Raw genomic sequence first — 13062 nt, forward strand, 5'->3', positions numbered from 1 at the left:
GCCAAGACGTCTCTGCACCTGACCTCATTACAGCCTTGGTCCAAACATGAACAAAGGAGCTGAATTCCAGAAGTGAGGTTAGAGTGACTGCCCTTGACATCAAGGCAGCATTTGACTGAGTGTGGCATCAAGGAGCCCTAGTAAAATTGAAGTCAATGGGAATCGGGGCGGGGGGGGGGAACTCTGCACTGGCTGGAGTCATACCTAGCAGAAAGGAAGATGGTTGTGGTGATTGAAGGTCAATTATCACAGCCCCAGGACATCGCTGCAGGAGTTCCTCAGGGCAGTGTCCTAGGCCCAACCATCTTCAGCTGCTTCATCAATGACATTCCCTCCACATAAGGTCAGAAATGGGGTTGTTCGCTGATGACTGCACAGTGTCCAGTGCCATTCACAACTCCTCAGATAATGAAGCAGTCCATGCCCAAGACCTAGACGACGTTGAGGCTTGGGCTGATAAGTGGCAGGTAACATTCACGCCACAGGAGTGCCAGGCAATGACTATCTCCAACAAGCGAAATTCTAACCACCGCCCCTTGACAGTCAATGGCATTACCAACACCGAATCCCTCACCATCAACATCCTGGGGGGTCACCATTGACCAGAAACTTAACTGGACCAGCCACATAAATACTATGGCAACAAGAGCAGGTCAGAGGCTAGGTATTCTGTGGCGAGTGTCTCACCTGACACCCCAAAGCCTTTCTACCATCTATAAGGCACAAGTAAGGGTGTGATGGAATACTCTCCACTTGCCTGGATGAGTGCAGCTCCAACAACACTCAAGAAGCTCAACACCATCCAGGACAAAGCAGCCCGCTTGATTGGCACCCCATCTACCACCTTAAACATTAACTCCCTCCACCATCGACGTATGGTGGCTACAGTGTGTACTATCTACAAGATGCACTGCAGCAACTTGCCAAGGTTTCTTCGGCAGCACATCCCAAACCCGCGATCTCTTCCACCTAAAAGGACAAGGGCAGAAGGCGCATGGGAACACCACCACCTCCAAGTTCCCCTCCAAGTCACACATCATCCTGACTTAGAAGTATATCGCCGTTCCTTCATCGTTGCTGGGTCAAAATACTGGCACTCCCTCTCTAACAGCACTGTGGGGAGTACCTTCACCACAAGGACTGCAGCGGTTCAAGAAGGCGGCTCACCACCACCACCTCGAGGACAATTAGGGATGGGCAATAAATGCTGGCCTTGCCAGCGAAACCCACCCCATAAAAACGAATAAAAAAAGTCAACTGAATGAAATATGGGGCGGGGCGTGTAATGGGCAGGAGATTCGAATAGGCCCATTTTGTGCTACCAGCCCACCCGCCTCCCCCACCCCGAGTCGCTGGAGTGGGGCTTGAACCCACGACCTTTCTAAACCAATAATTACTAAAAGAACAATACGTGGAAAAAGAATTCCAAGTGTGTCAGGCGTACAAGCCCAGGCGTGTCATCTGAAGTGAGCAGTACAGAATCGATCGGCTTCACGCCCTCAATGAGCCGGGAGGGTGGTGGGGGAGGTGATGGGATGGAAATTGTGAATGCCAGGTTTTGTCAAGGAATATGCTGTTGCTGCACATTTACCAGATTGCTACCTTTATGGAATCGAATCCTCCCTCTGGATTGGAGCCAGGCTTATTTATCCAAGCGATAATTTCTCATTCCACAGTAGATGATACGCTGATCCTTTCTGTTAGTTCCCCAAGAGCTCAATAAATCTAAATTGACAGCAGCCTTTTCAAAATAAAAGTACAGTGTTGACAGTTTATAAATCTACTTTCAACAATGACAAATAGTTACAACGTGATGCTATATTAACCTGCAGTCCTCGAGATGGCAATGTAAAGGGGTGCAGCCTTTGTGAAAAGGTGCTCGGGAGCACAGCAAGTCAAGACAAACAAAAGTCTTGCATTTATACAGCGCCTTTCACAACCTCCGGACGTCCCAAAGTGTTTCATCGCCTGTGAAGTACTTTTGAAGTGTAGTTGTAAAAGATGCTCAATAAATACAAGTCTTTCTTCAACAATGGTAGGTGCTTGTGTGAAATAGTTGTGCAGAGCCTTGCTGATAAAGGAGAGCTGTGTAGGTTAGCGTTGCCAACTCTGGCTATATTTCTGGAGCTTTCATCACATGACCTCCCGCCATTGGGCCATCCTCCAGGCGCAATGCCTTTCCAGCCAATTGGAAAGGGCGCAGACTTTTGGTTATCCAATTGGATAATCTTAGCTGTTAGTACAACAACCTTTTTCCTCCCATCCCTTAAATTGTTATAATAACTAATAGAAAATGGGGGTGGGGAGGGAAATCGCTCTTTTTAATTCCCCCAAGATCTTCCTCCTGGGTTACTCCCAGCAGTGTCCTGGAAATTAATCTTAAAATGCCTGGAGACCAGGGTAATCCTGGAAGGTTGGCAACCCTAGTGTAGGGGCAGGTTTCCCATCACAAGGCATCGGCTATCTGCAAGTATCAAGAGACCAAGCTGACAAGCAGCAGCTGGTAATGGGAAGAGGGAGTAGTGCACTGTAATGTAATACACTCTTGTACAGTCAAGGCCACGGAGAGAGATTTATGCAGTGCAGGCATGGGCTCCAAGTATCTGTTTGCCAAATGAAAGCACGGTGAGTGACATTTTAGAGCAAAAAGAAAACCTGAGGGTTACCGAGAGAACAGATGAAAGATCTGCAGCAGGGCCCATCCTCTGAAGGACAGGGATGAGTTCTCAAACCACTGGAACAGAGACTCCATTCATCGCTGTTAAGATGACCCGCACAGATCTTCTCTTGTTTTGTTTAAACTGGAGTAGGAGAAAGTGAGGGGGGGAAAGAAACAGCTGGAGTATTGTGTCCAATTCTGGGCACCACACTTTAGGAAGGGTGCCAAGGCCTTGGAGAGGGTGCGGAAGAGGTTTACTGAAATGGTACCAGGGATGAGGGATTTCAGTTCTGAGGAAAGACTAGAGAAGCTGGGGTTGTTCTCCTTATAGCAGAGAAGGTTAAGGGGAGATTTAATAGAGGTGTTCAAAATCATGAAGGATCTTGGTAGAGTAAATAAGGAGAAACTGTTTCCACTGGCAGGAGGGTCAGTAACCAAACCATAGAATCATCATGCCTGTGCCGGCTCTTTGAAAGAGCTATCCAATTATTCTCGCTCCCCTGCCCGTTCCCTATAGTCCTGCAAATTTTCCCCATTTAAATATTTATCCAATTCCCTATGGAAAGTTATTATTGAATCTACTTCCACCACCCTTTCAGGCAGTGCATTCCAGATCACAACAACTCGCTCTGGTTCTTTTGGCAATTACCTTAAATCTGTCCCCTGGTTACCGACCCTTCAGCTGCCTTGGCCCTAAACTCTGGAATTCCCTCCCTAAACCTCTCCACCTTTTAAGAAGCTCCTTAAAACTTACCTCTTTGACCAAGCTTTTGGTCACCTGTACTAATAACTCTTGTGGCTTGGTGTTTAATAATGCTCCAGTGAAGTGCCTTGGGATGTTTTACTGCATTAAAGGCGCAAGTTGTCATTGTTTTAACGCATGACTCCAGGTTGCATTTCGAATGCTTAAGAAGTTCAGCTGACGGCGGGGGTGGGGTGGGGTGGGGAAGGCGTAGGGGAGATCAGTGCTTTTTGCCATCAGCTGCACTTGGGACATGAAAGCTTATTAAGGAGCATTGCTAACGTGTTACGATTCTTTGGCTCATTGTTTGGAGAGTGAGATGCAGCCCATTGGGGCGGAGTATGTTTGCAATGTAACTAAAATGAGACACAACAGGCTTGGAGAGGCAAAAGCACTGGACAAGAGAATCAACCATCCCAAAATGGCAGCCGTACCTCTCTTGATAACCCTGCTACCATGACAATACAAGGGTGGGGTGGGGGGATCAGTGAAGTGTCATTGTGCTGCACTGCTAGGTGTGCTTCCTATCTGCTGTATCACTGGGAAGGAATGTTGAGACAACCCTATGCTCACCAATTGGCACATTCTCAAGATAGAAGGAAGATTTCCCAAGAGGCCTAATGGGGAGTGAGAAACGTTCAGATCTATTGATAGGATTGGGTTCTGTGACTTTGCCTCTTGAAAGTGTAAAACAACTACAGAAAACTGAACTGATCCTCTTGCTCTGTATAATTTTTCTCACCTTTGTCGGTGAAACTTGGTTGGGAAAAGCCTCTTGTATCGGTTCTAATTTGGGATTTGACAAGGGAGAGCACAGTTCTAATTCCAATCTTCCAACGGGCTTCTTTCTGTGTACCTCAATGTCGGAAGAATCGCAGGAATTTCCATTGTGGGCTGGCGTGAAGGGCATTTGTGCTCTTTTGCATATCTGATGTGGTGTCATGGCAACCAATTTTGTTTGGGCTGGAATGGATTGCAGTATTGTGAACACACAATGGCTGACTAAGCAGATGCCCATGACCGCAGGCACAGAGCGTAGGAGTTTTCAAAAAAATAGTGGGGCAGGTGGGGGTGGGGGCGGCGGGCAAGAGGAATGTCTGAATAGATTTAACTCTCTCAGACCTGCCTCTGTCAGATAAACCCCTAAATAAGTGTGGAGTGACACACAGCCTGCCTTTTCGACAAGCTTTCAGAAAGGATTTAAATAGTTTTCAATTGAGTTGAGAATTTTAACGAATAGTACAACCTGGAAAGAAACTTGTCTAATCCTGTAATTCCCCCTGGCGCTCTAAACACTACACAGTGAGATGAAGAAGGGGGCCAGAGAGCAGGGAGCTACCTTCTGAAGAAATGTATCTCGCCCTCCCACCCCCCCTCCCAATAAATTCCATAGCCTCAAAGCCTCAATAGGATGCCTCTTAAATTTAAAAAAAAGTTGCACCATCGTGGTGGAGAACTGATTCCATTTGTCTATTGCATCTTTAAATCACACTATTGCCATCTTCACTGGGAGTCAATAGATGATGCTGGTGTCTGCATCTAAATCATGACAATATGATGTAACATTTTCCAGCCTGCTGGGAATTGTTTGTGTGATATTCTGGCAGCTGAGAGGTTGGTTGGTTGGTTGGATTTGTCGTGCTGCAAAACCAGGATTAGCAGTAGAAAGAAAGACTTGCATTTATATAGCACCTTCAATGACTTCAGAACATCCCAAAGCCCTTTACAACCAATAAAGTACATTCTTCAAGTGTAGTCACTGTTGTAATGTAGGAAACACGGCAGCCAATTTGCGCACAATAAGGTTCCACAAACAGCAACGTGATAATGACCAGATAATCTGTTTTTGTGATGTTGGTTGAGGGATAAATATTGGCCAGGACACCGGGGAGAACTGCCCTGCTCATCTTCAAAATAGTGCCATGGGATCTTTTATGTCGCTTGAGAGAGCAGACAGGGCCTCGGCTTAATGTCTCATCCAAAAGCAGCACCTGCGATAATGCAGCACTCCCTCCGTATGCTCAGAGTGGGACGTGACCCACAACCTTCTGACTCAGGCGAGAGTGCTACCCACTGATTCTTACAATCTTGTTGTTTTTTCCCTTTGCGATTGTCTGCAGGCTTTCCAACCACGAGGGGAATCAGCTATCAGGAATGGGTTGCGGAGTGACTATTTTCTTCCCTTTTTTTCCCCCTCTTCTCTTTGATTCATCTCACCCCAACCCCCTTCGGCCAAGCCCCAGGGCCCCAGCAACAAGTTGCAGTCCAGGTCACGTTAAAGCTTTTTTTTGTAGATGGGGAACTCTAACCTTGAAATGAGCATTTAGGAAGTAACTCCTCACAGATCTGTTATCTGGTGGATGATGGCCTCACCCCTCCCTCTACATCTCAGAACTCTGCAATCCTCCAATTCTGGCCTTTTGTGCGCTTCCCCAATTTTCTTCACTCCACCTTTGGTGGCTGTGCCTTCAGCTGCCGAGGCCCTAAGCCTTGGAATTCCTTCCCTAAACTTTGCCGCCTCTCTCACTCTCCTTCTTTAAGACACTCCTGAAAACCTGCTCTTTTGGTCACCTGTCCTAACATCTCCTTATGTGGCTCGGTGTCAAGTTGAGTCTGATTACGCTACTGTGAAGCATTTTGGAACATTTTACTATGTTAAAGGCGCTATATAAATGCAAGCTGTTGTTGTTGCTTTCGAATATATCTGGTGACAATTTCTTTTCACTATGTGCTAATAGAAGAAATAATGGGATATTTGTGAGTGTTGATAGCTCCAGCATCCATTACAGGTGCAGAGACTTGTTAAATTCTTCTTTTGAGCTGGGTCAGAGTCTAACTCAGTAGAGCAGCTCCTCATACTAACACTTTAATAGCTTCCTTCATTAGGACAGAAACATTGTAAAACAATCTAATGCTCCTTTTATTAAAGGGCTTTTTGTGGCTCTCCAAGAGAATTAATTAGGCCGAGAGGCCTTGTTCACTTGGCTGGAGTGAATAAGGTTTTTTTGTTTTAAAAAGAAAGCAAGAATTACATAGAATGTACAGCACAGAAACAGGCCATTCGACCCCACTGGTCTATGCCAGTGTTTATGCTTCACACGAGCCTCCTCCCACCCTACTTCATCTCACCCAATCAGCACATCCTTCTATTCCTTTCTCCATCCTATAACTTACCTAGCTCCCCCATAAATAACTCTCTGCCATTCGCCTCAACTACTCCATGTGGTAGCAAGTTGCACATTTTAATCACACTCTGGAAATAGCAGAGGCTCTGGCCACAATCTTTCAAACATCCTGAGACCAGGAGCTGTGCCAGAGGATTGGGTGGTTACCAGTGTAACATTTCTGTTCAGGGGCAATTTACTTTCACGACCTTGGGACATCCTAAAGCACTTTACAGCCAATGAAGTACCTTTTTGAAGTGTAGTCACTGTTGTAATGTAGGCAACGCGGCAGCCAATTTGCACACAGCAAGATCCCACAAACAGCAATGTGATAATGGCCAGATCATGTTTTATTCATGTTGATTGAGGGATAAATCTTGGCCAGGACACCGGGAAGCACTACCCTGCTTTTCTTAGAATAGTGTCATGGGATCTTTTACGTCCACCTGAGAGGGGAGATGGTGGCCTCGGTTTAACGTCTCATCCGAAAGATGACACTTCCGACAGTGCAGCAACAGAGGACAAAGAATTAAGTTAATTGACAAAAGAACCAGAGGGGAGATGAAGAGAAATGTCCTGGCCAATATTTATCCCTCAACCAACATCCCTAAAACAGCTTATCTGGTCATTATCAAATTGTGGGATCCTGCTGTGCACAAATTGACTGCCGCGTTTCCTACATTACAGCCATGACTACGCTGCAAAAGTACTTCATTGGCTGTAAAGTGCTTTGGGACATCCTGAGGTTGTGAAAGGTGCTATATAAATGCAAGTCTTTCTATTTTTCGGGAGTATCAGTGTAGAATTTATTTGCTTCTGATTGCTAGCTAATAGCTCCTATTGGAAGTGTCTGGTTCTTTGAGGGCCCCCATAGTTATATTGAATGTTAGTGCTTGCTGTTCGAGCACTGGTGAAGACTGTGCCCACTGCAAAAAGGTATTGCAAGGCGAAAGGACACCCCAGTAGGGATCCCCAACTTTCTCCATTCAATCCTCTCCTGCAGAATAATGGGGGATAGATTGGAGGACAAGGGGAGCCAAATGCATCCTTTCTATTTATGAAACAGAATAGTTTATTTTACTGGAATTTGTGTCATAGGATTGGAAGGTCTCAATGATCTGAAAGATTGACTCATTTAGGATAAACCTCCTTAGACCATCCCGTGATGTAAGAGAGAAAACAAAGAGCGCTACATCTCACACAAGCGACGGTTTGTTCTGTCTGCATTCAGCTCACAAATATGATTATCTCGCTCGCTCAGCCTTCCCAGAGCTGTTTAATTTTGAACTTTTGAATAACCACCCCCACAGCAATGCTACAACTTAAATGAAATGGGTCATCTGAACGTGTCGAGCTTTTCCCAAACTGTCATGACGCAATTGAAAGATTTGCAAAACAGAAGACTTAAATTTATAAAGAGACTTTCAAGACCTCAGGATGTACCAAAGCGCTTTACAGCCAATGAAGTACTTTTTTGAATGTAGTCACTGTTGTAATGTAGGAAACGCGGCAACCGATTTGCGCACAGCAAGATCCCACAATCAGCAATGTTTATAATCATAGAATGATACAGCACAGAATGAGGCCACTCAGCTCATCATGCCAGTACCGACTCTTTGACAGAACTATTCAACTAGTCCCACTCCTCTGCTCTTTTCCCCGTAGTCCTGCAAATTTTTCCCCTTCAATTCCCTTTTGAAAGTTACTATTGAACCTGGTTCCATCACCCTTTCAGGCAGTGCCTTCCAGATCACAACAACTCGCTGTGTTTAAAATTTTTTTTTTTAAAAAGACCTCATTTTGCTACTAGTTCTTTTGCCAATCATCTGAAACCTGTGTCCTCTGGTTACTGACCCTTCTGCCACAGGAAACAGTTGCTCCTTATTTACTCTATCAAAACTGCTCATGATTTTGAACACCTCTATCAAATCTGCTTTTAACCTTCTCTGCTCTAAGGAGAACAACCCCACCTTCACCAGTCTCTCCACATAATTGAAGTCCCTCATCCCTGGGACCATTCTAGTCAATCTCTTCTGCACCCTCTCTAAGGCCTTGACATCCTTCCTAAAGTGTGGTGCCCAGAATTGAACACAATTCTCTAGCTGAGGCCTAACTAGTGTTTTACAAAGGTTTAGCATAACTTCCTTGCTTTTGTACTCTATGCCTCTATTAATACAGCCAAGGATCCCATGTGCATTTTTAACAACCTTCTCAACTTTTCCTACCACCTTCAAAGATTTGTGTACAGGTCTCTTATTTTCCCTTTAAAATTGTACCATTTAGTTTATATTGCCTCTCCTCATTCTTCCTACAAAAATGTATCCCTTCACATTTCTCTGCGTTTAACTTTTATCTGCCATGTGTCTCCCCATTTCACAAGTCTGTCTAAGTCCTCCTGAAGTCTGTTAATATCCTCCTCATTGTTTACTACATTTCCAAGTTTTGTGTCATCTGCAAACTTTGAAATTATGCCCTATATACCCAAGTCCAGATTATTAATATATCGTAGGAATTGCCAAATTCCTATCTAAGAACTGAGGTCGACTCAGGCAATCAAACAAACAAGTTTTAATGCAGAACTAACGAGTTTAAACAGTTTGTCGAGATCGATACAGGAGAACCACGAAAACAGGTCTTTGCTGGTCGGAGGCTCCACGAGGACTGCCAGGGCGGTCCCGTGGATGGCGTCATGACGTCATCACGTTTCTCCCGCGCTTGGGTGGTCACGTCATTAGCGGCATGACGTCATCGCGTTCACCCGTGCTTTGCCGCAATCTTAAAGGGACCGCGCCCCGTGCATGCAAACAGTATGTACAAACACAGAAATCACTAACAGACTGGTACAGGCTTAGGTTGGAGTAAAACCTCGTTAAAAGGAATTATGTACAGTTGCTCAAAGTCCCTCAGTGGCTCTGCCACAATATCATCAGAAGTGCAGTGGTCCTAATACCAAGCCCTAGGGAACACCAGGGGTGTTCTTCCCTCCAGTCTGGAAAAACAACCATTCACCACTACTCTCTGCTTTCTATCCCTTAGCCAATTTTGTTTCCACACTGCCACTGCCCCTTAATCCCATGGGCTTCAATTTTGCTAACCAGTCTATTATATGGCGCTTTGTCAAATGCCTTTTGAAAGTCCATATACACACCAACTGCACTCATCAATCCTTTCTGTTACTTCATCAAAGGACACAATCAAGTTAGTCAAACATGATTTATCTTTAACAAATCCGTGCTGTCTTTCATTTATTAGCCCAGATGTTTCCAAATGCCAATTAATTTTGTCCCAGATTATTATCTCTTAAAGTTTCCCCACCACCGACATTAAGCTGACGGGTCTGTAGTTGCTGGGTTTATCCCTCTCCCCTTTTGCAAACAGGGTGTAATACTTGCAATGCTGTAGTCCTCTGGCACCACACCCATATCTAAGGAGGATTGGAAGATTGTGGTCAGAGCCTTTGTAATTTCAACCATTACTTCCCTCACTTACATTGGACTGGGTGACTTTTCTTCTTTGAGGACTGCCATCCTTTTAAGTGCCTCCTCTTTATCCATTTTCATCCAATCCAATATCACTGCTGCCTCCTCCTTTACTGCAACATTGGCAGCATCCTCTTCTCTAGTGAAGACTGTGCAAAATACTCATTTAGTACCTCAGCCATGCCCTCTGCCTCCATAAGAGTATCTCCTTTTTGGTTCTGAATTGGCCCTACCCATCTTTTGACTAGCCTTTTACTATTTGTGTTTAGAAGAGACCTTTGCGTTCCCTTTTATGTTGGCTGTTAATCTATTCTCATTCTCTCTCTTTGCCCCTCTTACCCTTTTTTAGATCTCCTCTGTACTTTCTATATTCTGCTTAGTTGAACCTTATATTTGTTGTAAGCTTTTTCAGTCTCATTTTAATCTCTATGGCCCAGAAATTCGGGTCGGGGGCTTCCTGCGGGTGCAAGCCCCCGACCTGCACTTACCTTGCGCGCTGGCCGTTGAGCTCTGGGCCCCTGTGGAATTCCATCCGGGACCTGGTCCAGCTGCCGGCGCGCAGTGCTTGCGTATCCCAGGGGCGCAGTTAGTTCGAAGCATCCCCTGGGATCACGTGGGTCATGGGCAGCCAATCGGAGCAGGGAATGCTCCATTCATAAGTCTGACAGGAAGTGCTGTCAAGACTTATAAATACTACGGCCCCAAAATAGCACTAAATCTTCAAATAAATTTTAAAAAAAACATCAATTTTTAAATAAACTATAAATTACATGAAATAACTATTTTAAACAATAATTTAAATTTTTGAAAAAAATAATTTTATTTTCTAACGGGGCTAAAATTAAACTTACCTTGCTTTAAAGTATTTAAAAATAATAAACCTGTGGAAAAAATGTTTTAATTTTAATTAATTCACCACTTACCTTGTAAAAAGCAGGCCTTACGCCTGCTTTTTATATTTCTAAATTCTGCAGGCTTACGTTCCCGGGAAAACCTGTATTTAAAAAAAAACAAAGTTCGATGCGCACGCGCAGCCTCCTTCGCGCATGCGTTCGACCTCTGAACCTCTTCGTTCAGAGGAACGGAAGTGCCGGTTTCCCGCGCATGCGCAGTGCATGCAGGAAACCGGCACTTCCATTGGGCCTACGGGTGAGTAGCCTGTGCGTACTCACCCATGGAGACCCGAATTTATGGGCCATTATCTTCTCATCCAGGGAGCATTAATTTTGGATCCCCTTCCTTTTCCTCACGGGAATGTGTCTGCTCTGTACCTGAACCATCTCCTCTTTGAAGGTCTCCAATTGTTCAATCACTGTTTTGCCTACAGTGTTTGATTCCAATCCACCTGGGCCAGATCCCTTTTGAACTCACTGAAATTAGCCCTCCTCCAGTTGAGTATTTTTCCGCTTGATTGTTCCTTGTCCTTTTCCATAACTATTCTAAACCTGATGATATGATCATTGTTCCCCAAATGCTCCTCTACTGAAACATGAACTACTTCATTCCTCAGAACTGACCAGATAATCTGTTTGTGTGATGTTGGTTGAGGGATAACATAGAAGATAGGAGCAGGGGTAGGCCATTCGGCCCCTCGAGCCTGCTCCGCCATTTAATGAGATCATGGCTGATCATCCAAATTCAGTATCCTGTCCCTGCTTTCTCCCCATATCCCTTGATCCCTTTAGCTTTAAGAAATATCTAACTCCTTCTTGAATATATTTAATGAATTGAATATATAAATATTGGCCAGGACACCTGGAAGAACTCCACTGCTCTTCTGCGAGTAGTGCCATGGGATCTTTTACGTCCACCTAAGAGGGGAGTCGGGGCCTCTGTCTAACGTCCCAACCATAAGACAGCAACTCCGACAGTGCAGCACAGCTTCAGTACTGCATTGGGTGTGTCCGCCGAGATACTGTGCTCAAGTCTCTGGAGTGGGACTTGAACCCACAATCTTCTGACTCAAGAAGTGAGAGTGCTACCACTGAGCCACGGCTGACAGACGACCATGTCTGAAACTCCCCACATGTGGCAGTTCGGAGGCAGACACGGAAAGGGCCTCTTCACTCGCCGTAGAACAGAGGTGGACACGGGGAGAGAGTCTCCACCACTTCACTAGTCAGTGTAACCGACATGTGTTGGAGGGTCGGGAGAGCCTTAGAGCTCAGAGGCTGCCACACAAAGTGAAAGAAGGAGTGCCAGATGTGTTTCAAACCCATTCTGAGGTCACCTAGAACCCAAAACTATTGAGGCCTTAAGTGAACCATTGAATTCTGGCTGATTGGGCTACTCTTGAACGTAGGAACAGGAAGAGGCCTTTAGCCCTGAGCCTGGTCCATCATTCAGTTAGATTGAGGCTGATCTGTATCTTAACTCCATCTAACCACCTTAGTTCCATATCCCTTAATACTCTTGGCTAACAAAAATCATGTGGCTTCCCCATCAGAACATTGTCCTTTTGGTTTGGAGGATCTGAGGAATTGAGGGAACTGTAGGCATTGGAAGTTAACTGTCTTGGCTATGAACAACTAGATTTATAATTCTTGTAGCCAGAAATTCAATTAAAAAATGGCTCTTTTTGTTTGCTATGTAAAATGTACAAACTCCCACACCTGGCATCCCAGATGGGCTGCTAGTTAACATGTAGACTTGGAGTTGTACATTCTTGCCTGCCTGTGGATTGGCCCAGTTTATTATATTTGCTAGTCAGGCTGTAGATCTTAAGGGGATGCACTTCAGTGTAAGATCCCAGAGGGACCCTGGTTTCCAATGACTCGAGATTCACTCGTATTGGTGATCGTGATTTAACATTATTCAGCACAAGCAAAACTTAATATGTTACAGTATTTGAGCAGCAGTTTACAGAGTATAATTGAGACTTGTATTACCCCGTTGTCCTCTGGGTAGAAGCCGCAACTGTGGGTAAGCTGCACCCTGTGTCTCTCGTCACTCTCGGGCATCTCCCTGATTATTCCTGGAATCTTCTAGTCTTTCTGAAATCTTCTACACTTTCTGTGG

General features: G+C 45.0%; 1 protein-coding gene and 1 long non-coding RNA gene across 2 annotated transcripts in view; one reads left to right on the forward strand and one right to left on the reverse strand.

Annotated features, from left to right (window-relative positions):
* The window catches only part of LOC147120022 (uncharacterized), a 62739-nt gene extending 58411 nt beyond the window's left edge, over positions 1-4328 (reverse strand). Inside the window, exons 1-2 of the long non-coding RNA XR_015078114.1 lie at positions 4144-4328; positions 1603-1741 (exon numbers count right to left, since the gene is read on the reverse strand). This is a non-coding gene — a long non-coding RNA (uncharacterized LOC147120022). The remainder of the gene's footprint in view (positions 1-1602; positions 1742-4143) is intronic.
* Positions 1-13062, forward strand: part of col18a1a (collagen type XVIII alpha 1 chain a) — a 381250-nt gene that overhangs the window by 57749 nt on the left and 310439 nt on the right. The gene's annotated exons all lie outside the window — the stretch shown is intronic.

Source organism: Somniosus microcephalus, chromosome 4 (genome assembly GCF_052327205.1).
Source record: "Somniosus microcephalus isolate GS21.2 chromosome 4, FLI_Smic_1.0, whole genome shotgun sequence".
In the NCBI taxonomy this organism is placed as follows: domain Eukaryota; kingdom Metazoa; phylum Chordata; class Chondrichthyes; order Squaliformes; family Somniosidae; genus Somniosus; species Somniosus microcephalus.